Source organism: Tribolium castaneum, chromosome 3 (assembly GCF_031307605.1).
Source record: "Tribolium castaneum strain GA2 chromosome 3, icTriCast1.1, whole genome shotgun sequence".
Classification (NCBI taxonomy): domain Eukaryota; kingdom Metazoa; phylum Arthropoda; class Insecta; order Coleoptera; family Tenebrionidae; genus Tribolium; species Tribolium castaneum.
In genome coordinates this window covers 24,328,077-24,341,777 of record NC_087396.1, presented here as the reverse complement: position 1 = coordinate 24,341,777, position 13,701 = coordinate 24,328,077, and the positions used below count along the sequence as shown (strand labels likewise).

General features: G+C 31.4%; 1 long non-coding RNA gene across 1 annotated transcript; it reads left to right on the top strand.

Annotated features, from left to right (window-relative positions):
• Positions 1-758: 758 nt before the first annotated feature.
• On the top strand, positions 759-4,231 carry LOC135265707 (uncharacterized). The gene is made up of 2 exons (XR_010333505.1): positions 759-3,902; positions 3,950-4,231. It is a non-coding gene; the product is annotated as an uncharacterized LOC135265707 (long non-coding RNA).
• Positions 4,232-13,701: the final 9,470 nt, after the last annotated feature.

The window sequence follows — 13,701 nt, the reverse complement described above, 5'->3', positions numbered from 1 at the left end:
TTTTTTAAATTATACGTTTAAAGTAAGATTAGATATAATATGTAATAGAACGATACTTCATATTGATATATGGAAAGTATTATATTAATTTTTAAAATATCTGTTATCTGTATTGTATTGTATTATTGTATTTATCTAAAAATCAAATAAAACACTTGTAATAAAATTATAGTTTTATTTCAACTTACAAGTTTTTCTACAAGTTGATGAAGTGTTAGCAAACAAAGGTTTTTTAATACATAATGCACACCAAAATAAATCATCCTTAACGTAATTTCCAAAATCAATTGTTCTTATTATAGTATGTTCATAACATTGTTTAAACGAAAAAATACATGAATCTTGTACATTTTTATATAAATTCTTATAAAACTTATAACAGTCTATACAATAACGAAACTTTTTGTTTACACTTTTAAATTTATAATAATTACCTTTTAAACACATTGTTGATGCACCAAAAAAAGGTAAATACAAATCGTAAACTGCAACTTCAAACATGATATGCAAGTACAAATTATCATCATCAATATATTTATCGTATTTATAATCCATCAATTTTCTGTTATTATTCTCGTAGATTTCAAGACCTTCGATGAAATCTTCATCTGAACCAGGATTTTTTGCATAATATGGTTTCTTGTTCTCGAAAATTTTCTGCCACCTTATCGTTGGTAATGCGATTAAGAATTCATGAAAAATTTTCGTTGGTATCATCGCATGTAAATATTTCAAAACTTGATATAACTTCTCTCGATTATTCCAACAATTTTCTATAATACATTTCTGACATAGAAGTTCTAGTCGATTTGGTTTCATATTAACGCAGTCACTTTAAGATTAACACCTAAATTCAATCAGACTGTTTTTATAGTTGAAATTTATCAAAAAATGTATCTATTTATATTTATGGTTAATTAACTGTTAATGCGTAAAAGAAAGGCTATTTAAAACAACACAAAAAAAAAAAACTTACCGAGTGGTCCGTCAAAGTGCAGATCGATGTAAGAAGGAAGAAGTAAGGAAAGAGGAAGAATAGGAAAAAAAAGAGAACCTTGACGGTACGGCACAATTAAATTAACGATTAATAAATGCACTGTAAAATGCGGCGTGTGGCTGCCACCCGATCGCTTCTCGACTACTACTACTACTCTTATCTCTTAGTAAAGATTACAAAAACCCCTAAATGAAAAGAGGCGCTAACATTCCCCCCGACCGTTAAGGAATGAAGTTAACTAAAACCAAATTATCAACTAAAGAAAAGAAAGATAAGTTCCCTTCCGCATAATAATAATAAATATTAAATTAAATTAAACTGCAAGTAATTGCATCCACCCAAAGAACAAATAACTAAAAACAAAATTATAGGATCAAAACGATCACTGATTTGGAAGGGGACATAGACGAACTATAGGTCGTTTATAAAGACCATTGGGAGTTTTGACGCTGGCGACGCGAACTATCCCATCCTTGCCAGGAAAGACCTCTTGAACGACCCCTAATGGCCAATGCAACGGTGGGGTGTTATCCGTCCGCAAAACTACGACCGTACCGACCTTTATTGGAGAAGATGGCTTATTCCATTTTTGACGAACTTGCAAATTATGTAGATATTCCACGTGCCATCGTTTCCAATACGTTTGCAAAATTTGATCGAGCAGTTCTTTTCGGGTTACTAAATTAGTCGACATGTCTAAATTTTGAATTGGTAGCGATTGAAGGGGCGTCCCTGTCAAAAAATGAGCAGGCGTCAAAGCTAACGGCTCGTTAGGATCCGAGCTGAGCGTACACAATGGTCGAGAATTTAATAAAGCCTCTATTTGAGTAATAACCGTCGTAAATTCTTCATAAGTCAAAATTTGGGTGCCAATAACTTTAGTTAAATGAGACTTCACACTTTTAATGTTTGCCTCCCAGATTCCTCCAAAGTGAGGTGCTGCTGGAGGATTAAATTTCCATACTACATTTCGTTTAATCAATTCATCATCAATACTAGAATGATACTCTTGTGAGGTCACAAATTTTGACAAATCGTCTAGGGCAGTTTTAGCTCCAATAAAATTTGTACCACAATCGGAATACAAAACCGAGCATGGACCACGACGGGATAAAAAACGTTTAAAGGCATTAATAAAAGTCGCAGTGGATAGGTCAGAAGCCACTTCTAGATGTAAGGCTTTGGTAACTAAACAAATAAATAAGCATAAATAAGCTTTCTGGCTTTTTACACCTCTACGACGAGTCAGAGTGATATAGAAAGGTCCGGCATAATCTACACCACTGTGCAAAAATGGTTTCGCTTCTGTAATTCTAGGAGCGGGCAAATCCGCCATACATGGGAAAGTTGCGCGAGGACGAAATTTAAAGCAATAATTACAGTTGCGAATGCGATGTCTAACAACATTTCGTGCAGCTAGAATCCAAAATTTCTGACGCAACAACGACAGTGTAAGATGCGGACCAGTATGTAAATTACGTTGGTGAAAATAGTCTATTAAGAGATCCACCAAGTGGTCTTTTTTGGGCAGCAAAAACGGATGCTGCTGATCATATTCTAAATTTGAGTTTGATAGACGTCCTCCTACTCTAATAACTCCATCTTTAAGAAACGGACATAAGGAACGAATTTTAGGCGAACAAGGTTTATTTTGCTCTAACAAAGCTAAATCTGAAGCAAAATGTTCTCTTTGGACAAGTCTAACTAGCGTTAATTCAGCGGTTTCTAAGTCTTTGAGTGTAATAAGATTTCCTTTTGGCAATATCTTAAGAAATCTGAGAACATATACAACTGCATTGCGCAATTTACTATACGAAGACGATCTATCTATAAGTTGTCGTAAAGGGTTGACACAACGTGAGAAAGTGACGAGAACTATCGGTTTCTCTTCGAGTGGAGGTTCGTCTGTATTAGTTGAAGAGTTAATAGGCCATAACTGTTCGTCCATAAATAACCAACTAGGACCAGTTAGCCAAATCGGGTGGTTTAAAAGGTGCGCCGGTGTTAGACCCCTAGAAATTGGGTCGGCTGGGTTTTCCTTCCCATCGACATGATACCAATTAACCGACGGCACTAATTCTTGAATTTTTGCCACGCGATTTGCTACAAAAGTGTGCCAACGATGAGGAGATGCGTTTATCCAGTTAAGTACGACCGAAGAATCAGTCAGAGCAACAATGTTTTCTATAATTAATCGCGATTGGAAAGTGCTTTCTACAAAATGGATCAGTCTAGCTAAAAGAAGCGCAGCACAAAGCTCTAATCTGGGTATCGAAAGTGACTTTAACGGAGCAACTTTTGATCTAGCACAAATGATTCTAACAGTAGGTACCTTTTCTGGAACTTTTACATACACTACCGCTCCATAACCCTTTTCTGATGCGTCTGCAAATCCAACAATTGTCACAGGTAAATTACTACAAGTTCCTAAATGACGCGGAATTTCAAAGTTTTCCAAAAGATGCAACTCTCCTTTTAAAAGACTCCAAATTTTTTGTATATCAGCCGATACAGGATCGTCCCAACCAAGTTTTTGAACCCAAATTTCCCGAATCAATAATTTTGCATATAAGGTAACGGGAGCCAACAATCCTAAAGGATCCCAAATGCGAGCAATTATTGACAAAATATTCCGTTTCGTACATTCTATGTCAGGAACACTAATTTTAAAACCAAGCAAGTCGGTTTGCGGATGCCACTGAAAACCTAAGACCTTCAAGGAATCATTGCTAAATTCAACGGGCTGAAAGCAGCGTTCCGATTCTAAAATTTCTGACAATAATTCATTAGAGTTTGTTGTCCATTTGGTTAAGCTAAACCCCCCGGCCCTAAACAAACCAATTAAATCGCGATACAACGCAATAGCTTCTTCACTGGTAGGAACACTAGTTACAACATCGTCCATGTATGTATCTCTATTTACAATTCCTGAAGCTAACTGAAAATTTCTAGATTCGTCCGAGGCAAGTTGCTTAACTGTACGAAGAGCTAAAAATGGCGAGGCTTTGACTCCAAAAGAGACTACATTGATTTCGTATGTTTGGAGAGGTTCATTAATCGAAAATCGCCAGAGAATTCTTTGAAAGCATCGATGATCGGGATTAAGCCAAATTTGTCTATACATCTGACGTACGTCAGCGGTCATGGCTACAGCAAATAGTCTAAAATTCAGTAGCAAAGAAACTATATCGGTTTGTAATTTTTCACCAGTATATAAAACATCGTTCAAAGAAAGCGAATTACTACCTTTGGCGCTAGCATCAAACACAACTCTCAGTGGAGTACTAGTACTTTCCTTAAAAATAGCATGATGCGGAATGTAAAATGAAGATTCGCTATTCAATCTATGTGGCTCTACTAAAGACATGTGACCTTGCTCGATGAAGTCTTGTATTGCATCGCAATAACTTTGATGAAATGCTGGCATTGAGCGAAATTTTCTTTCTAAAGCTAGATATCTTCGAAAAGCGTTTTGAAATGAACTACCCAAATTAGGAGGAAATTCTTTAAAAGGAAGCGAGACTATGTATTTTCCGGACGGTTCGCGTTTAACCGTAGAAACGAAAAGTTCTTCACATTTTGCGTCATCTTTATTCAATGAAACACTGGGACTGGGAACCTCTTCCATTGACCAAAATTTTTCAAGTGCTTTATCTAGAGGTGGTTCCTCAATCAAACAAAATGAATGTGTTTCACAATTCGCGGCTACATGTGGTATTTCGCCCATAACTATGTATCCTAGTGTAGTTTCTAAAGCGATTGGGCTTCCAAGTGAACCTTCTACTTTGTTCGGGCCTAATATTTGCGGGAACAATTTACCACTAATTATTCCATCGATTTCCCCCGACTCAAAAAATTTCTCGTCGGCTAGCGGAAGATTAAGCAAATTTTCTATAGATGATTGCGGAATATTTCGATCTGGCAAATTGTCAATAATTTGATCGATAACTAAAGCCTCGAACTTGTATCTATAATCTGAATTAAAGCGAGAAGCAATGACCGTATCTATTTTTCCTTTTATAGGATGCGTGATGGCACCTATGCCTTTAACAGAAGCGTTAATTTTTCTAATTGGCAAATTTAAGCGGGTACAACAATTTGTAGTAATAAAATGCGATTGACTAGCGGGGTCTACTAAAAGTCTAACTAATTTCTTTTTCGAATTTGGAGCGAATATTTCTACTATTGCGGTAGCAAGCAAAGTGTTACTATATCTAGATGATTTAAAGCTAGTATTTGAAGCGACACAAAAACTATGGGGCTCGCGGGAAGTACTATTAACGTCACTAATTGAAACCAAATCCTTTTTAGCAGGCTGTTCTGATGTCTCAATGTGCGGTTTATCAAAATGAAGCAGAGAATGATGTCTTTTTCGACACAAACTACAAGTGGTTGTCGATTTACAAGCGATTATTTTATGTTTCGGACTAAGGCAATTTAAACATAAAGCTTTATCTTTGACTAATTGATATCTTTCCAAGGGACCTAACTTTAAAAGCTTCGCACACTGATAAACTAAATGAGAAGCCTCGTTACAAATTGGACAAATATTATTCGATGCGCGATTACTAACAACAAGCGAATGGGTTCTACTAGGTTTACTGAAAGGAGCGCTATAGTTCGTTCGATTGGCTGTTGTAGCAGTTGATTTCAAAGTACAAGCTAAGATTTTTGTGTGATCCTTTACAAAGTCAACAATTTCCTTGTACAAAGGAATTTCAGATTTTTTCTGTGACAGCTCAAAATGTCTACGAGTTTGACCATCTAATTTTGAAAGTGCGATTGAACTTATAATAAAGTCCGAAAGATTTTCTATGTCTAATTGTTTCAAAGCGTTCACCGCTGTATCAAACTTTTCCAAAAATGTATTTAAACAAACTACCGATTCATTTTGTAAAGGTCTAAAGTCAAGAATTTGCGACAAATAAGCATTAGCCAGAAGACGTTTATCATCATATTTTTCTACGAGCGCTTTCCATAAGATGGGATAATTTGCTCCTGTTGGTTGTATTCCAGAGCAAACCAGCAAAGCTTTACCCGTCAATTTTCCCAATAAGTAATGCATTCTAGTAATATCGTCTAAATCGGGATTTTCGTGTATTAAAGTTCTAAACGTGTCATAAAAAATTGGCCAATCGGACATTTCCCCTGAAAATTCCATCAATTCGATCTTGGGCAATTTTGCTATAGCTTTCACCGGCTTGAGCAAATTTTCAGTTTTTGTAAAAACCTTTTTTGCTGCTTCTACAATGTGACAATATAATTCGTCCACCGCCTCCAACTCAGCAAAGCTAGGCGTATAGTCAGAGTCGAGTTCTAAACTTAATAAATTTATCGAATCAATGCAATTACTAAACAATCGGCGCGTTTCTTCTAGTGTATTATATCTAATTTTAAAGTTTTTGCAAACCGTCTCATCATCCAGGTTTCTAGAGTCGTTATATAAACGCTGAATTCTCAAAAAAAGTGATTGACGCTTGCCTTGAAGAGACTTTAATTCATTCTCTTTAGTTGGAGCCATGATAAATTTAAACGAATTTCTAATAAGCGAGGACGTATGCGAGCAACAGCGACAAGAGATAAGCTAAAGCGATAACTCGATAAGCGAAGGGTTTTTGCAACAACGCGTTCCAAAAGTAGCGATACCAATGCTCTAGATTTAACTAAACGAAGATCCGGTGGCTCGAAGGACCAAATGTTAATGCGTAAAAGAAAGGCTATTTAAAACAACACAAAAAAAAAAAACTTACCGAGTGGTCCGTCAAAGTGCAGATCGATGTAAGAAGGAAGAAGTAAGGAAAGAGGAAGAATAGGAAAAAAAAGAGAACCTTGACGGTACGGCACAATTAAATTAACGATTAATAAATGCACTGTAAAATGCGGCGTGTGGCTGCCACCCGATCGCTTCTCGACTACTACTACTACTCTTATCTCTTAGTAAAGATTACAAAAACCCCTAAATGAAAAGAGGCGCTAACATTAACCTTAAAAAAATTAATAATTCAATTTTTTACATCTGTTTATCTACGTTTGCGGTTAACTAATCTTATCAAAATTACTCATTCTCATCCTCATCGTTTGCTTCCTCATATTTTGTATTAAAATGAATAAGTGAAGAGATTAAATTCTTTAATTGTAATAAGATTGGTTCGTTAGGACAATTAATTCCAAAAATTGATAAATCCTTTTTGCCAGCTCTAATTAAAGTATTAGTAAATTCATCATACTCATAGTAATTTTTTTTAGTAAAAAAATATATTTTTCCGTTTGTAAAACGAATTGCTCCTGTAATTTTATTTGGTATACCATTAAAATCTTTTGATATAAGTCCTAAATTTGATCTATAATTATGATGAGTGTTTATTGTTACATATTTATCATCAGAAAAAAGATATAATTGTCCATCATAATTGTTAACCATTGCTCTGATAGGTACATTTAATTTAAATTCTTGTGAAATTTTTTTAGGATATCCATATTTAAGACTCCAATTTGGCAAAGAAACAATATAAATCATATCATTTATAATTAATAAAATTTCATCGGAGGAAGGTCGTCTAGCAATAGCAGTAATTTTAGTAAAATTTTTAGGTAAAAATGTTAGCCAAGTTATAATTTTCATTGGTTGACCGTAATCTTTCATATTATTAAAATCTATTATCCAAAACCATTCATTATAAATAATATATAAATGACTTTGAATAATTAAAAAATGATTAAATTTTTTTAGCGAACATAAATCAGGAATTAAAGGTATTTTATTTATTTGTATTTTTGTTGTTGTTGATGGTGTTGTTGTTGTTGTTGTTGTTGTTGTTGTTGTTGTTGTTGTTGATGATGATAATGATGTTGTTAGATTTTTTATTGAATATGTGGTACTCGAATTGTGAATCACTTTTGGGTCAGTTAAAATTGGGTAACCATATAAACTTGTTATACCATATATATCATCAACATGAAGATCTAAAGTATTAAGAGATTTACTTAACTTATAATAAGGAAACATTATAGCATCTTTATTTGTACTGTGAGAAAGTCCTAATGTATGACCTATTTCATGTAATAAAACTACTAATAAATTAACTGAATCATTTTGTTGTGAAAAATTATCTTCATCATGTATTTTGTAGGACCAATTTTCACTTGAGTCTAAATGTATTTCCGTAAAATTAGTTACACCATCGGGAAAATATGCGTGAGCTAACACATTACCTTTTCCATCAAAATTTGCAAAACATTTTTGAATATTATTCATTATATAAAATGTATGCTCAGTCGATGTAAATACGATAAATATATTAGCATTTTCAGGTTGACGAGTTTCAAAAAATTTTAAACTAGTATGTTTTTGCCAAATCTCAAATGCCCTTACAGCTACTTTGCGTTCAAAACGACTATTTGTATATATCATCCAATTTAATGAGGTTTTATTCCACTTTGTTAAATGCAATGTATATTCAGATAATACATCTTTCATTCCACATCTCGGCTGTTTTATGAAATTGAGTGTTTCGTTGTTAATTTTTCCGGTAGAAGGTAAATTATATGTACGTTGAAATTCTAGTAAGGCATCAGAAAAATTATTTTCATTAAATTTTAACTCTTCAAAAGTTCTGTTTTCTTCAGTTTGATTTTCACGTTGTAGATATCCAAAATTTGTTAAGTACTGAGATAAATATCGGTTTGTACAGTTTGTATTATCATCATTACCGTTCACTTCACTAACAACACTTTTACAAGATGAATACCCAATTAAAGTTATAATAATAACGATAATAATTCGCGTCATGTTTTCAGATGTATTACTTTCGTGAAACTAAGCAAAATAGGAATATTTTTTTAAAATACTTAATCTTCTCTCCCTTCAAAAAAATATATTTAATAAAACAGCCAATCAAAACATAATAACGTCGCGTGTGACGTCACAGCAGTCACGTTTATGGTGGAGGGGGGAATTTAGATTTTTCAAAATGGCGGATATTTCAAATATTGGTGGCAAATTCAAAAATCTAAAATCGCGAAAATTTAAAAGTCTGTACTTAAAATTTAAAAATTACAAAAATGTAAAAATAGGAGGCAGGAAAAATAAGGAACAAGAAATTAACAAATAAAAACAAATTTAAACTAGTTTCATTTATAAAGTTTATTTTTACAAGAACATAAGTTTATATAACAGAAAAGTATATAAAACTACATCATACATTATTACGATTACAAACATCATAATTCCTACTAGTAAAACGGTGTAACAAAGAATATAAAATTACATTAATTATTATACCTAATAACACTGTAACTCCTACTATTACACAAATTAAAAAAAAGGTAAAATTTTGGTTACTTATTAAATTATTAGCTTTAGTTATGTTTTCAATTGTATTAAATCTTTTAAAAAAGTCATCATAATGTGATAATTTATTTTTGGTTACTATAGAAGATGCAGATAAATTTTTATATTGTTGAGAACTTAACATGATATCGATTTTATCACTTTTAAGTAAGTATTTCCAATCCGTATCATGATACTGTCTGTTTTTAAAAACCAGCCGTAATTTGTAAGGAATTACAAAAGATGACAGAAATTCCGTTGTCACTGTTTGGTTCACCACATTCGTTTCATTATTGTTGAGTAGGTGGTCACTTGGGATTTTCATTTCATACACTATGTTTAACGAAGTTTGATTTTGATGAAGTTCATACCAATTTTCAGGCCATGTAGAATTTAATTTATTGAAACAAATGTATGATTCGACGATGTCCTTGGTTGGAGGATGGTAATAAATATACACTATGTTTTGAAACAAAGTTCCAAAAACAATTAGAAAATTCGGATTCATCTTCACTCTTTGTTTGCAGTGTTTGCACTCTTACAAAGAAAACACGATTCAGCTGATGGTGGTGGTCCGTCGTTTACATCTACATCAGCACTTAACACATAATGTTCCAAACAGGGTAACGCGCTCCTTATATTATCATCATCTTGATAAAACTCTGGTAGATGTCCATAAATTTCAAATAAATCCATTCGGTGTATTTTCAAAAGTTCTTGTCGCATGAGATTTCGAAGATAAAGAATTATTTGTTCACATTCTAATACTTGAGCTAATAATGTATTATTAGTACTCATTATTATTAAAAGTGTGCATGTGACTAAAATAAACACCCTCACAATAATTCTTTTATACCTATCCAGCTATCCTTATCAGTTGGAAACCCTAACCACCGTACAAGAACTTTATCTCCTTTGCGGTTTAATATTTTTTCTACCAAATATTCGTCCTTGAAATTTGTTTTTTTTAGTTCTGCTTGATAAAATCCTCCTTTTATTGGTTGACCTTCTAAATCTTCCAATAGGTATGTCACCGGATTTGTCAGATTTACTTTTATTATCTTAAAAATTTCTGTACTCCAGTTAGGGGTATATCCTTTTTCAAATAAAAATTTTTCTTTGCTTATACGCACAAAATCTCCAATTTTAAATTTTTGATTAGAATCAACAATTTTTAATCTATTATATTTACTCATTAATTCATGCTGATTTGAACTATTTACTTCAATAGGAGCTTTTCCAGTTGTACGATGCTTTGACGCATTATATTCTTTAGCAATTTTTTCAATTTTATCAATCCATTTATATGTTCCTAATAATAAACATAATTTGAATATTTTTGTTTTAATTGTACGAATTACGCGTTCAGCTATTGCAGCTTTTTTAATGCTAAATGTACGATAGTGGTTAATTTTAAATTGTTGCATTAGTTTTTTAAAATTTGAATTAAAAAATTCAGTTCCAGCATCCGTTTGTAAATTCTCTGGAGTTAATTGTTGTTTTTTATTTTCTAATAAAATGGATTTCATTGCTTTTGTCACCTCCGGAGCTGATTTTGTTTTTAAGGGTTTTAACCAAACAAATTTAGAAAAACAATTGATAACAACTAATATGTATTTATATCCTCTGTTTTGTTTTGAATACTTTTGAAAATCAGCTATATCAGCTTGCCAGAGATCATTTAAATGTTTAATAATAGTATGTCTTCTTTTAAAGTTGCGACGAGCGTTAGAAAAAAGTTCATTTACAATTTGTTCTTTTACACTGAAATTTTGCTTTGCTAATTTTTTCATTTTTTATACCTGTTGAGTCTAGTTCACTTCTTTATACCTGTTGAGTCTAGTTCACTTCTTTTTTCTTCTTTTTTTGATACACTGTTTCAACACTTTCACTAACTTTATCATCAACGACCGGCTCTAAACTTCTTTTGTTCTTCTTTTTCTTCTTTGACAATGGAGAAGATGGTGATGATGATGATGATTGTGAGGGATTTGTGGTTCTTAATCGGCTAATATCTAATGATAAATGATCATTAATTTGTTTAACCAACATATTAATAGCATTTGTGTGGGATTCAATTATTTTTGACCACTCATTTTTTACTTCAATGAATTGATTTTGTACATGCTGAATTTCCGAATGAATATTATCCACTTTTTCTTTAATGCCCTGTTGTAATGTTTTTAAACTGTTATTTTGTTGTTCTAAAGTATTATTAATAATTTTGTATTTTTCATTCCAAATTCGATCACCTTCAGCAATATTTCCATTTAAGTCCTTTAATGCTTTAACATATCCTTTTTCTCTTAATAAATAATCCAAAAATTTTCTTTTTAATTCTAAAAATTGTAAATTTTTGTTTGTTAGATCATCTTGCAAAATTTGAAATTTTTCCGTAAAAACGTTTTCAATATTATCAATATATTTTTTATTTGCTACATCCATTGCTTTTACTGGTAATTGCACATTTGTAATTTTTTTATTTTCCATGTCGTAATCACCGTCTTTTGTAAACTTAAACGCGTACACAATTTGCTTCCGTTGATTTGTACCAGTTAAACCTGCTAAATTTCTATGTAATGATGTTTCACGCCCGAACACATCGATAGGCATCTTAACGATAAATGATTTTTTTTTACTGTGCTTTTTAATATATAACCCCTTCTTCTCTTAATTCATCTTCAATTTCATATATTTCATTAATATTATTATCATTTCCAGCCTGTAATTCCCCATGTAAATATGCTAATCTTGTTACTAATTCATTTATATCATTCCAATATTTCACTTCAACGGGTTTTTCGTTATATATACAATTTCGTATGCGATTTAATTTGAAGTTTCGTTTTGATAAAGTAGGAGACATTAACCCTTTTCCTGTTTGTTTTGAAGTTGTGTTTTCTCTTTGTTTTGAAATTGTTTGAAGTTTTGTAGGATTTTTCTTAACTAATGGTTTTATGTATTTTAAATATTTATAATTTTTACTTCCTTTTATTCGACTAAATTTATTCTCAGGATCAATTCGATGCAAATTTGTAAGTTTAATAATTCTTAAATAATTATTCATATCATTAATAGAAATTTTTTTTTCATTTGGGCGTTTATGAAATACTAATTCATAAAGTCCATCAGTACCTTGAAACATATCATTACCTATTTGTAAAAAACCGTTATTTTTAATTTTCAAAACTTTTCTTCCTAATTTCATACTGTCATTAATAGGATTTATTTTTGGACCATAGATTTTATCATGTTTGTTTGTTTTCAATAATTTTAACGTCTGCTGTATTATATCATCTTTTTCAATATTATCAGTATCAGAATCATTACTGTTATCTCCTTTATCTTCTTTTTTAATCTTATCTTTATCATCATCATCATCATCATCATCATCATCATATTTAGAATCAACATGGTTATCTTCTTTTTTTAGATGATCTTCGTCCATGTCTTTTTTTATCTTATCTTGTTCTCGAGGTTTTGTTAAATGTGAAACAATATTCGTAAGCGTATTTGAAACAGGTTTAAAAAATTGATTTAACGATTCATCTTGATTTTTTTGATAATTTCTAATTGCTTTATATTTGTTTCTAACAACATTTGCAGTTTCTAATATTTTTTTTTTGATACGTTTTTTTTGCGGAGATAATGTAGTATCCATTTCGATGGTTTATTTACTACTGATTATGTTTTCAATAATAAGGTATATTTATATATTATATTAAAATAAATTGATCGAAACCTTTCCGATAACGACCAGCTGTAATTTCATCTTCTTTATTTATAACAAGAAAACCATATTTATTTTTCCAACATTCATCGCATATGTTTTTAAATTTTGCAAAACTCATATCTGTTCCAACATGTTCTTCGTATATATATTTTAAATTTTTTTCATCTTGTTTTAATAAAATTAAAAAATTTACATTGTCACGTAATAAATGTTTAGGAATTTTAACATATGTTTGTGATAAATAAAACATGTCTAATCCTCGATGACGTCCCATACAAAAAAACGATCTTATTTTATTCTGATTAGATGTGGCAACATCGTCAAATATAAAAATAGAATTTGTTTTACATTTGTTTGGGGATATTATTTTTTCATTATCATCATATTGGTAATACCCTATTTCTTTAACTTTATTTAAAACTGATTTAAGTAACTGATATTTTATCTGGTATAGTGATTTACAATATATATACAAATTTTCAAATTTCAATCCATTCGGATGAAAAATTAAACTTAACATTATATTTGTTTTTCCACTTCCGGATGGTCCACATATTATACAACGAATTGAATTTGGAAACAATCGACCATGTTTATAATGTAATTTTAATTCGCTTGTATTAATATTTTCATAATTGATAA